A 12,012-nucleotide genomic window follows, 5' to 3' on the forward strand; every position below is an offset into this window, starting at 1 on the left:
TTGCTCTAACTTAAGGGGTTGGCAACCTTTAACACTTATGCCAGATGGTGACACACTAGGACATTTGGACTGGCAACCAGCCTCTGGCAGTAGCTCAAACCCCTCTGTCTTTACTACTTTTTGGAGTTACTTCTACTATTCCTGGCCACTAGCGTAGGCACAATCAATACTGGTCTTGGATCCCACAAAGTTATCATGGCCTCCAGGTCACTCCACCCCATCTGTTCTAAACTCTTTTTAACTGCAAATGAAAGAGAGGAAAAGATGGTATAAATCCTGAGAAGGTTGGTTTTTAAAATATTTTTATTCTTCTGTAGATTTATTATAATATATGAGGCATAAGAACTCCAGTGTTTCATTGAGCAGTATCCTCATCAGGTGGCCATCCTGCCTTAGTGGAACAACCCCAGTGATGGGGAACTCACTGTGTTTTGAGGCTGAATTTTTTTCTTTTCTTTTAATAGCTGAAGGCAAGAGCATGTAAAGTATTCGGCGTGGGCTTTAGGGTTACACAAGTCTTAGCTGTGGTGATGTCTATGAAAACTTTTGCAGATATAAAAATTTATAAACTTGCTCATTGTAAAAATGAAATAGAATTAAAAGGGAAGAATGACTCCTGCATTATTCCAGGCTCATTTGTAATATTCCTTGCATTCATTAATCTGTAAAAATGGACAAAGAAGATAATAGTAGAAATAAAGACTCACTATTCACCCTTTAATGTCTAGCATGCTATATTCAATTCTTTCCATTACCACTTCTCCAAACTAGTCCAAACCATGATGGCGCTTTGCCTGTGCAGTTGCAATAACCTGTTTTTTGCCCCATTTCTCTTTCTATTTTAAAAAAATCAAAATTTCTCATAAACAAGTTTGAAATGATGAGGGAGAAAAGTCATTTTACACAGAGGAACTATACTTAAAAAAGAAAAGAACCGAGTCTCCCAAACAGAAAGAGCCAGAGGAACCAATGGTACCTATACCTCTAGTTATTTCAAGGTAGTCAACAATTCTCACTGAACGCAGTTTGGGTCAGTTTTTTATTTCCAAGGAAAAGATTCCATATTCAGTTGCAAAGCATTCTTAAAGCCATGCTTCTTGAAAACTGGTTCCTGTTATTTATGAAGTAGTTTAGACTTCTTTGTAATTCAAGAATGCTTTTTGGAAGATCTTGCCACCCTTTTAGAAATACAAACCTTTTTCTTTTTAGGCGTATGAAACTCATAGGTTGAGAGACATGATGTGTTCAAATGAGTACAGAGCTAGACTGAAGGCAAAAGGTCACATTTGTTTTCTTTTTCGCTCTCTGATCCATTCTCTACCCAAAAGCTAGAATGATATTTATAGAATGAAAGCAGGATCATTATTCTCATTAAAACATAGTAATGATGTCTTTATGCACTGGCCAAGTATTCCACATCATGTTCTTCAGGGTATTATGTAGAATCTGGCCCTTTTACTTTTCCAACCTTAACTTACAGTGAAAATTGAAACCATCTAGACTAAAGCCACAGAGCTTAAAAGGACAAAAGATGAAGACTGGTTCCATAAACGTGATTTTACTATCCAGGGAATTTTTTCCCAGGAAGAAAAATAAATTTATGTTTCAAAAACTTCTAGAACTGAAAAAACAGGTTACTCAACTTGCCCTCATCAGGGTAAAGGACTCCTTTATCAGAATGATAGTCACTCAACTGGGTTTCTCCATAGCTGTTTATTCTTTGAGGTTCATTTTAAATCCTCAACTCTCTGTTTCTACCAAACCTACATTTTTATATAAGGAACTTTGTCTGTGATAATAAGCTTCCATATTGAAAGTTCTGCCTTAAATCAGACCACAAAACTATCAAAAATATCTTGTCCTTAACATCACCCTTCAGAGGTGCTATAGAGAATCTGTCAGTGTCTCTCTTTATGCAGTAGTTGATCAACAAGGGTCAGCTTAATCAACAGGTAATTTTGGTGATCTTTTAGGAGGTTCCTCTGTAAGCTGCAATCAGCATTCTTATTCATCTCTGGCTTCTCTCTAGCTCTTCATCTGTCTGAATTATCCCCTCTCTTCAGAAGTCTACTTAAATATTCTTTCTTCAGAGGGGTTAACCTGTCACTCCATCTACTTAGGACCTTCATTTCTCTTCTTTTTCTCTATCACAGTCCTGTGTCCATTATCTCTATAATTATTCATAATTTGAAGTGATGGAGATTTGATTTCCCAATTGTTCATTGCTTGTTTTTCTCTACTAGATGTAATCATGAGGAGTCATGGACTGCCAGGCTATTCTCAATAAATATATCTTGAATGAATGTAGAAATAGTAGATAGATAGATAAAACTATTTGTAGTAGACACTGAGGATACAAAATCAAATGAGATACAGGATACAGTCCTTATTCAAAGACTACTTGGGGGGTCAAATAAAGAAAACACAGAATTTAATATCTGTTTAGTTTAGGTACATAGGTATTCAAAATAATGTTGACTAGAACAGTAATTGCTGGTATATGAGCAAATAAATTTGACATACCACCTCCAGGTAGGAAAAAATATGTGCCTTGAGTGATTGAGAAAGGGAGAATATTAGCCAGAAAAAATCAAAGGAGTCTGACTGAACTATCATGCTATCAATGAAAAAAAAAAAATAAAGGCTAGTAGTTACTAAAGATTAAATGCTGAGTTGAAAAAGTTTTACGGTCAAGCATGAGACGTGATCCAGCACAGCTCCTGGCTAGGCACTCAGGGATGAGGTTCAAAGGATGAGAAATATGGCCAGACTTCTGAAGCTAGAAGTCTGTGAACTATCTCCATCCCTTGTAGAACATTTGGTCCTGTCCAAAAGGTCCTTGATATTTGGTCCAATACAAAACCATTTGGTATGGACCAAAAATGCTCACGGACGTTTTGACTAGAACATTGAACCAAATTTCAAGGACCTTTTTGCATGGACCAAATGTTTTATGAACTTTTTGGATGAGACCAAATTTCAAGGCCCTTATGCATGGGCCAAATGCCTTATGGACCAATTGAACAGGATCAAATGTCTGCTAACCATCTTCATCCTGTAATAAGGACGCAAAGTCTCTAACTGATGTTGATTGGGTGGTGAGTTGGCACTGGGCTGTTGGTTATCAACTAACATAACAAATTATTCCAAAATTTAGTAACTTAAAACAATAAACATTTACTAACTCAAACAATTTCTACAAGTCTGGATTTAGAGAGTGTTTCAGCTGGGTGATTCTGTCTTAGGGGGTCTCTCATGATGTTTTCCAGGACTGCATGAATGTTTGACTCGAACTGGAGAATCCACTTCTAAGATATATGTGTTTATGTATGCATGCAAACATACATATACATATATTTTGACTTGTCGACTTAATTTGTATATGTGTGTGTATGTATATATACACATATACATATATGTATATTGTATATATACATACACACACATATATATATACATACATACACATATAAAATCAAGTCAAATAGCATTTATTTGATTGACTGTTTGACAGAAATATCTTAGTTGACATGAATTGCCCATAAATTTTATCAGCTCATAAAACCTTAGGAGGAGTTAGTTAAGTCCGATAAGTTTTCTGTGAAAATGTATGCTAACCTATCAGTTTGCTAGAATAAATTGCAAGGAAATTTTCCAGAGAGAGCCACAAGGGACACTATTTCTGGTACTCAGGATGTTTAGATCCTAAGAGAAATATTTCTGATAAACCACAGGGTGTCCTGCTGTGAATGTCTTCCTATTCAAGGTACTCACCGATTATGTGTGATCTCAATGCAAACTGGTCTGGTTGCTTAAAGAATAGTAGGAATGTGTGAAGAAAAACATTATGTGCTCTGACTGACTACAGAGGATGAAGATCAAAAGAAATGATCTAGAAAAAAAGTGATAGTGGGGAAACAGGCAATTAAATCAAATATGAAGAGTCTCTAGTGAAAGAACATGCACAGAGAGAAGAAGAAATCTGAGTCCAAGGAGGCTAAAAGTAATGATGCTTTTTTCTGAAAATGATAGTGTTTACCATATCATAGACAAATAACAACAAAAAAAAACCTCACTGTATTTTAAGATATTAGTGAATAGGAGAAAAATCTAACCATAGCTCTGGAGTTTCAGGCTGGGGATGGAGGGAAGATTTGGAGTAGTATCTGGTCATGACTCATGTCCTGCTTAGGAAAAGAAAGGATCTGAGAGCAAGATGGCACTACAACTCATTCTTCCAGGTTAATTTTATAATAGCAGAGCTACTAAATTTGGTTTCTGGAAAATACTTTACTGTATAATATTAGAAGAATGGGCTTTTTGAAAGGGTTAATGTGCATCTTGTCATCATTTGGAATATTAGCTTGCCAGGAAACACATCAGTCTGAGTTAAGAAGGGTTTCAAACTGAAATAAGAGGGTTAAAAAGACAGAAAATAAATATTCAAATAAAACCATAAACTGCATCCTATACACAATATTTGGTAGCATAGAAAAATGGAGAACACAATAAAAGGGAATGTTCAGTAATTCTTAAGGAAAAAAAACCAAGAATAGATAGTAATTATCTATATAATAAATAGAGGCTGATGAATAAAAATGGATCTTAAATTTTTAAAATAAGAATATAAATGGGAGTCCAGAGTTTGAGGAACTCCCTATTAGATTATGGCAATATGTTTTTATGATTTATGAAAACAAACACTCACTTTCAATGTGCTGGACCCTAAGCTAGGCACTTCCATTGCATACTGTATTTTTCTCCTATTTGGCAATACAGTAAATTCTGTGAGGTTAAATCTTTTACCCAAGGGAACACATCTGAAAAAAGACAAAACAAAATATGAATTCAAGCCTATTTCTATTCAACCATACAATCACAGACAGCTGCTTAGAGATTCATGAGAGGCATGGGACTAAAATGGATGCCAAGTACATTAACTGTCAGAATCAGAATCCATATTAATATAAATACATATGTACACTCATATACACATATATACATGTACACACATATAACATGTTTGCATGCATAGATACATATGTGGAAAATATGTAAATATGTGCATATGTGTGTGTAGAGAGATACATATATTTCTTCATCTCCAATTCAAGATAGCAAACTAGGAAGTTCATTTGCTTACCTTACCTCCCATCTAGGGGGAAAAAAAGACACTGAAGATACAGTAAAAGAGAAAAAGGAAATATAATTATTAAAATGCTGTGAACAGGAGGAATTCTTCGGTGAGCACATATTTGATTTTCTGGATTACTGAAAGGAAGTAGATCATACTAACAGTTAACATACCAAAAAATCCTTTTTATTGTTGATATTTTTATTACTGGTATTATTGATATTGCTTACTTTTAGTTCTTCCATTAGAGTCTTTCTAATGGTGTCCTCTCTCTGCTCTTAGACATGTTGTCCTTTTCTACTTAGATCCATTAATATAGTAATAATAGTTATTTTAATTTTTTAATTGATTGATCCAACAACTGAATCAGCTCCACTGAATATGTTGATTTACCTCTTAATAATTTTTTTGTTTTAATTTTTGTTGTATAATAATAATAAATTATATATATTTATTTATTTATTTTTTAACATCTCTATTGGAGTATAATTGCTTTACAATGGTGTGTTAATTTCTGCTTTATAACAAAGTGAATCAGTTATACATATACATATGTTCCCATATCTCTTCCCTGTTGCATCTCCCTCCCTCCCACCCTTCCTATCCCACCTCTCTAGGTGGTCACAAAACATAGAGCTGATCTCCCTGTGCTATGCGGTTGCTTCCCACCAGCTATCTATTTTACATTTGGTAGTGTATATATGTCCATGCCACTCTCTCACTGCCAGACAGTATCTTTTCATAGGACAGTAGAGATTGAGGTAAATAGTATTTATATCTCCTCTCCTGTTAGGCTATTAGTGCAGGAGCTTGTGTCAATCTGGTTAGAAGGTGATCTGGGTTTGGGTCCTGTTGTTGTTATTATTACCTTCAGTTCTTTACAGTTCATGTTCTCATAGTGGTGACCTTCTACTACCTTATGCTTAGAGTGGGAGCTGAGTGCCAAAAAGTTTTTCCTAGTGTTCGTACACCATTCTCAACTTCCAGTGGTCTATGTATCTGCAGAGAGAGCTATATTTCCATGCTCTTGCTCCTCGCCAGTAGTAGAATGTTGTTGCATCTTACTTGGTGCTAGACATGTGGTGGAGTCAGGAGAGCTCTCCATTGTTCTGGTCCAGCCTCAGTCTTAGGCATGACCTGTGTACCTGGGTATAATATGTGGGACTTTCTCAGGGTTTCTTCTCCTTTTCCCCATGACAGCCATACTCTGTCCATCTTTAGTTGGATTGGGGCAAGATTTTCCCACTTCTCCCCAACAGGAGAACACCTCTCCTTGCTATCAGTATAGATCCCTGATTCCAGGATGTATCCTACCCTCTATCTGGAGCAGAGGTATAGAGGGTCTTTCCCTAGCCCTTGAGATGAAAGGAATTGCTGGCCCTTCCTTGGTAGTTTACTGTTTCTGCTTTTTTAGGAGAGAAAATTGAAAAGGAATGTGTGTACCTTCATGCCTTTCTCTCAGTAGGTGCTAATCAACTACAGGCAACTCTAAGAGGTGGCTTTCATCTGAATTCTGCCCTGCCCTCAATATTTTTCATGACCACCCATTCAAGGGTCATGGAAAAGTATGATATTTTATCTATATCTATATCTATATCTATATATAATTATAAATATATATTTCAGCATTATAATTTGACATCTGTATACATTACAAAGTGATCACCACCACAAATCTTGTTACCAGTCATCATCATACAGTTGACCCCCTTCACCCATTTCTTCTCCTAAATTCTGTGACCATTACTTTAAACTCTTTATCAGGTAAATTGCTTATCTCTGTTTTGTTTAGTTCCTTTTCTGGAGTTTTGTCTTGGTTTTTTGTTAGGAACGTACTTTTCTGTCCCCTCATTTTGCCTAATTCACTGTGTTTGTTTCTAAGTATTAGGTAAATTAACAGTCTCTCCCAGACTTGAAGGAGTGGCCTTATTTGAGAAATGTCCTGCGGGGCTCAAAGGTACAATCCCACCTGGCCACTAGAGACAGGAGCTCAAGGAGTGTTCCCTACGCGCACCCTTCTGTTGTGGTGGGGCCACAGCTGCTGCAGCAGCATCCTGGTGGGTAGGGGGCTGGCTCCTGAACTGGCTAGGAGGACCACCATGATAGCTGTACGCACTAGTGGGGTGGCCCATTGGCACTAACAGTTTATATAGAGAATTTCAAAACGGCGCCTGCCAGCTCTGTCATCAGCAAGATAGCCTGAGATCTTAAAAATGGCCCCTGCCAGTGTCTCGGATCACAGGAAGTATCCCAACTGTTTCCTGCCCCTCTGGCAGACGCATCATTATAGATTAGTAAGTGGGTCCTCTTCACCTGTGGTCCATGGACTTTTCAATTTGGTGTTTTTATAGTGGTTTGCACATCAAGTGAATTTGCACATGGGCCCTTTAAAAGTGGGTTTTCTGTTTCCTGCAGTTCTATAGTTTTTTTGGACATATTCCATATTCCTTCTGTGTTTTCAAAGCCAGGAGCTTTGGGAGCTTGTCTTGCCTGTGCAGGATCTAAAGGTTGGGGTGCCTGATGTGGAGCTCAAATCTTTCACTCCTCAGGAAAAGATCCATAACTTTGTGATCCCTCCTGACTGTGAAACACTGTGGCTGAGATGTGGTTTTTTCCTTGGCAAGACCATACCTCTGCCTCTCCCACCCATCTCGATACTGTTCTTTTACCCTTTGTGGTAGAGGCTCTGTTCATCCAGTTTTCAGGCCCCTTTCTGAGGGAATTATTCCATATGTGATTGAAGATTTGTTGTGTCTATGGGAGGATGTGAGTTCAGGATCTTCCTATGCTGCCATCCCAAACCCTCCCTCCATGAACTACTCTTATCTCTGGGGCCACAACTTCTCCACTTTGAAATATCAGGTCACATTTGGCCTTAAAAATGTGTTAAAATATGAGCTGATTTATTTTTTCCTACTTATCTGATAGCCAGCTTTTCCTCCTGTGATCTGCCATAGGTGAGAAAATTCATGGATTTCATGGTATTGTGGAAGGTGCTATGGGTTGGATATTATCGCCTAAATATATATGTCCTAACTCCTCATAAAACTAAATGTGGTACATGTGTCCTTTTGAATTATGGTTTTCTCAGGGTATATGCCCAATAGTGGGATTGCTAGGTCATATGGTAGTTCTATTTTTAGGTTTTTTGGGGTTGTTTTTTTAAAATTAATTAATTTATTTATTTTTGACTGTGCTGGTTCTTTGTTGCTGTGCATGGGCTTTCGCTAGTTGTGGCGAGCGGTGGCTACTCTTCGTTGGGGTGTGTGGGCTTCTCGTTGTGGTGGCTTCTCTTGTTGTGGAGCACGGGCTCTAGGCGCACAGGCTTCAGTAGTTGTGGTACACAGGCTTCAGTAGTTGTGGCATGCAGGCTTCAGTAGTTGTGGCTCACGGACTCTAGAGCGCAGGCTCAGTAGTTGTGGTGCACGGGCTTAGTTGCTCTGCAGCATGTGGGATCTTCCCAGCCCAGGACTCGAACCCATGTCCCCTGCATTGGCAGGTGGATTCTTAACAACTGAGCCACCAGGGAAGCCCTATTTTTAATTTTTTAAGGAACCTCCATACTGTTCTCCATAGTGGCTGTATCAATTTATATTCCCACCAACAGTGCAAAAGGGTTCCCTTTTCTCCACACCCTCTCCAGCATTTATTATTTGTAGATTTTTTGATGATGGCCATTCTGTCCAATGATAGATGAATGGATAAAGAAGATGTGATACATATATACAATGGACTATTACTCAGCCATAAAAGGGAACGAAATTGGGTCATTTGTAGACTTGTGGATGGACCTAGAGTCTGTCATACAGATTGAAGTAAGCCAGAAAGAGAAAAACAAATATCATATATTACACATATATGTGGAATCTAGAAAAATGGTACAGATGAACCTATTTGTAGGGCAGGAATAGAGACGTAGACATTGAGAATGGACATGTGGACACGGGGTGGGGAAGGGGAGGATGGGACGAATTGGGAGATTAGGTTTGACATAAATACACTACCATGTGTAAAGTAGATAGCTAGTGGAAACCTGCTGCATAGCAGAGGGAGTTCAGCTTGGTGCTCTGTGGTGACCTAGATGGGGGGGTATGGGGGGGAGGGAGGTCCAAGAGGGAGGAGGTATAGGTATACATATAGCTGATTCGCTTCATTGTACAGCAGAAACTAACACAACATTGTAAAGCAATTTTACTCCAATTTAAAAAAAAAAAAAGAGAGGAAAAAAAAAAAAAAACCTAAATGTGACCTTATTTGGAAATTGGGTATTTACAGATGTAATCAAGTTAAGATAATTTCATACTGGAGTAGAGTGGGTCCTTAATCCAATGTAACTGGTATCCTTATAAGAGAGGAGAAGAGACACAGGCACAGAAGGAAGGTGGTCATGTGAAGACAGGCAGTTTTGAGTTATGCTGCCACAAGCCAAGGAATGCCTAGGGCTACCAGAAGCTGGAAGAAGCGTAGAAAGATTCTTCCCTAGAGGCTTCAGAGGTAACATGGTCCTTCCAACAACTTGATTTCAGGCTTTTAGACTCCAGAACAATGAGACAATAAATTCCTGCTGTTTTTAAGCCATCTAGTTGTGGTATATTGTTAGGACCATCCTAATAAATTAATACAGATGGTCTTGTCTTTCCTTGGAATTAAAATTATTTGGTTGCTAAGCAACTTCAGGTCTTTGATGGTTACCAAAAAGTTAAGATTTTGAAGTTTATCTGCATTTTTCTCATTATTATGTAGGAATTATATTCTCTGCAATATTATACATTATGAGCAGAAGTGGACAAACTTGCCTTTGTTTCTGAAAATAACTTTCCTGGATATATATTCACATGTGAAAAAGATTTCCTGGTTCATCCTTGACTGTGTCACCCCATTGTGTTTTGGCTTGCATTGTTTCTAACAAGAAGACTAATGCCATTCTTATCTTTTCTTTTTTGTATATATCTTTTTTTCCTTTCCTGCCTTTAAGGTAGAAACCAATTTATCACTGGTTTTTAGCAATTAGAGACCAATATACCTTGGTATGTGTTCCTTGTCATGTCCTTTGGCCTAGAGATGATCTATTGGAAGTGAGCTAGAGAATTCAATGGGTCCACCTTGATAGTTTGCCTTCTGTCATGGATTAATGTCTTGTATTATGAGTGATCCAGTTTTATAAATTTTTAAACTAATTGTCTCATATATATTTTTTCACTTTGTTTAAAGAAGGAGGGTAAACTCAATCTTTTTTATCTTAGCCATCACAAGTTTGCAATATATATGTTTGATTGACAAAATTTTTAAAATTTGAGTTGCTTTAATAGCTATTAAGATGAAAAAGTATTTTATTTTATTTTTTGTTGAGAATTGTTTATTGATAGCCTGTATTTATATACTTGTACTTAGTAAATACACTTTGTCACTTTGAAACATTTTGGTTTTGACTATGCGAGTTAATGGAGGACTACTTGTAGTCCTTGTAGGCTTTAAATCTGGTAAAAAACCACACCACATATTTTATATATACATAAATAATAAATAAAATAAAACCACATATTTACCACTTGCCTATAGAGGTCTACTAAGTGTATAGTGATCTATATTATTAAATGCACTGCCAGATATTGAGACACGTGCTATTTTATAGCCAACAACTTATAAAGGGAGAAATAAAAAACAATACAAATTAGCTTACACAGAGAATTTTTCAACAACAAATTTCTCTAGATTGTATAATTATCAATTATCAGGAAAGAGTAAACTATATATACATTTTAAATATTACCATATAGAGTAAGCTATAGAACAAGACAATTAATTGTCATTTTCTGATTTCTAACTTCTTTTATATGATTGAGACTCAGTTGGAATAAAGGAGGAAATTAGGGTTCCCTTCAGGACATTTTTTAATTGAATTATCGTTGATTTATGATATTGTGTTAGTTTCAGGTGTACATCAAAGTGATTGTTTTCTATGTTGTGAGTCTGTTTCTGTATTGTAAATAAGTTAACTTGTATTATTTTTTAGATTACCCACATAAGTATTATCATATAATATTTGTCTCTCTGTTTGACTTACTTTACACAGTATGATAATTTTTAGATTCCACAAATAAGTGATATTATATGATATTTGTCTTTCTCTGTCTGATGTCACCTTAGTATGATAATCCCTAGGTCCATCCATGTTAGTGCAAATGGCAATATTTCATCTTTTTATGATTGAGTAATACTCCATTATATATATATATATATATACACACACACACACACACACACATATATATGTGTATATACCACATCTTCTTTATCCAATCATCTGTTGATGGACACTTAGATGGATTTCATGTCTTGGCTATTTTGCATAGTGCTGCTATGAACACTGGGGTGCATGTATCTTTTCAAATTAGTTTTCTCTGCATACATGCCCAGGATTTGGACTGCTGGATATTATGGTGGCTCTACTTTCAGTGTTTTAAGAAACCGCCATACTGTTCTCCATAGTGGCTGCACCAATTTACATTACCACCAGCATTGTAGGAGGATTCCCTTTTCTCCACACCCTCTCCAGTGTTTATTATTTGTAGACTTTTAATGATGGCCATTCTGACCAGTGTGAGGTGATACCTCACTGTAGTTTTGATTTGCATTTCTCTAATAATTACCAATGTTGAGCATCTTTTCATGTGCCTGTTGGCCATCTGTATGTCTTCTTTGGAGAAATGTTTATTTAGGTCTTCTGCCCATATTTTTATTGGGTTGTTTGTTTTTTTGGTTATTGAGTTGTATGAGCTGTTTGTATATTTTGGAAATTAAGCCCTTGTCAGTCGCATCATTTACCAATATTTTCTCCTAGTCCATAGGTTGTCTTTTCATTTTGTTTATGGTTTCCT

Source organism: Eubalaena glacialis, chromosome 2, assembly GCF_028564815.1.
Source record: "Eubalaena glacialis isolate mEubGla1 chromosome 2, mEubGla1.1.hap2.+ XY, whole genome shotgun sequence".
In the NCBI taxonomy this organism is placed as follows: Eukaryota; Metazoa; Chordata; class Mammalia; order Artiodactyla; family Balaenidae; genus Eubalaena; species Eubalaena glacialis.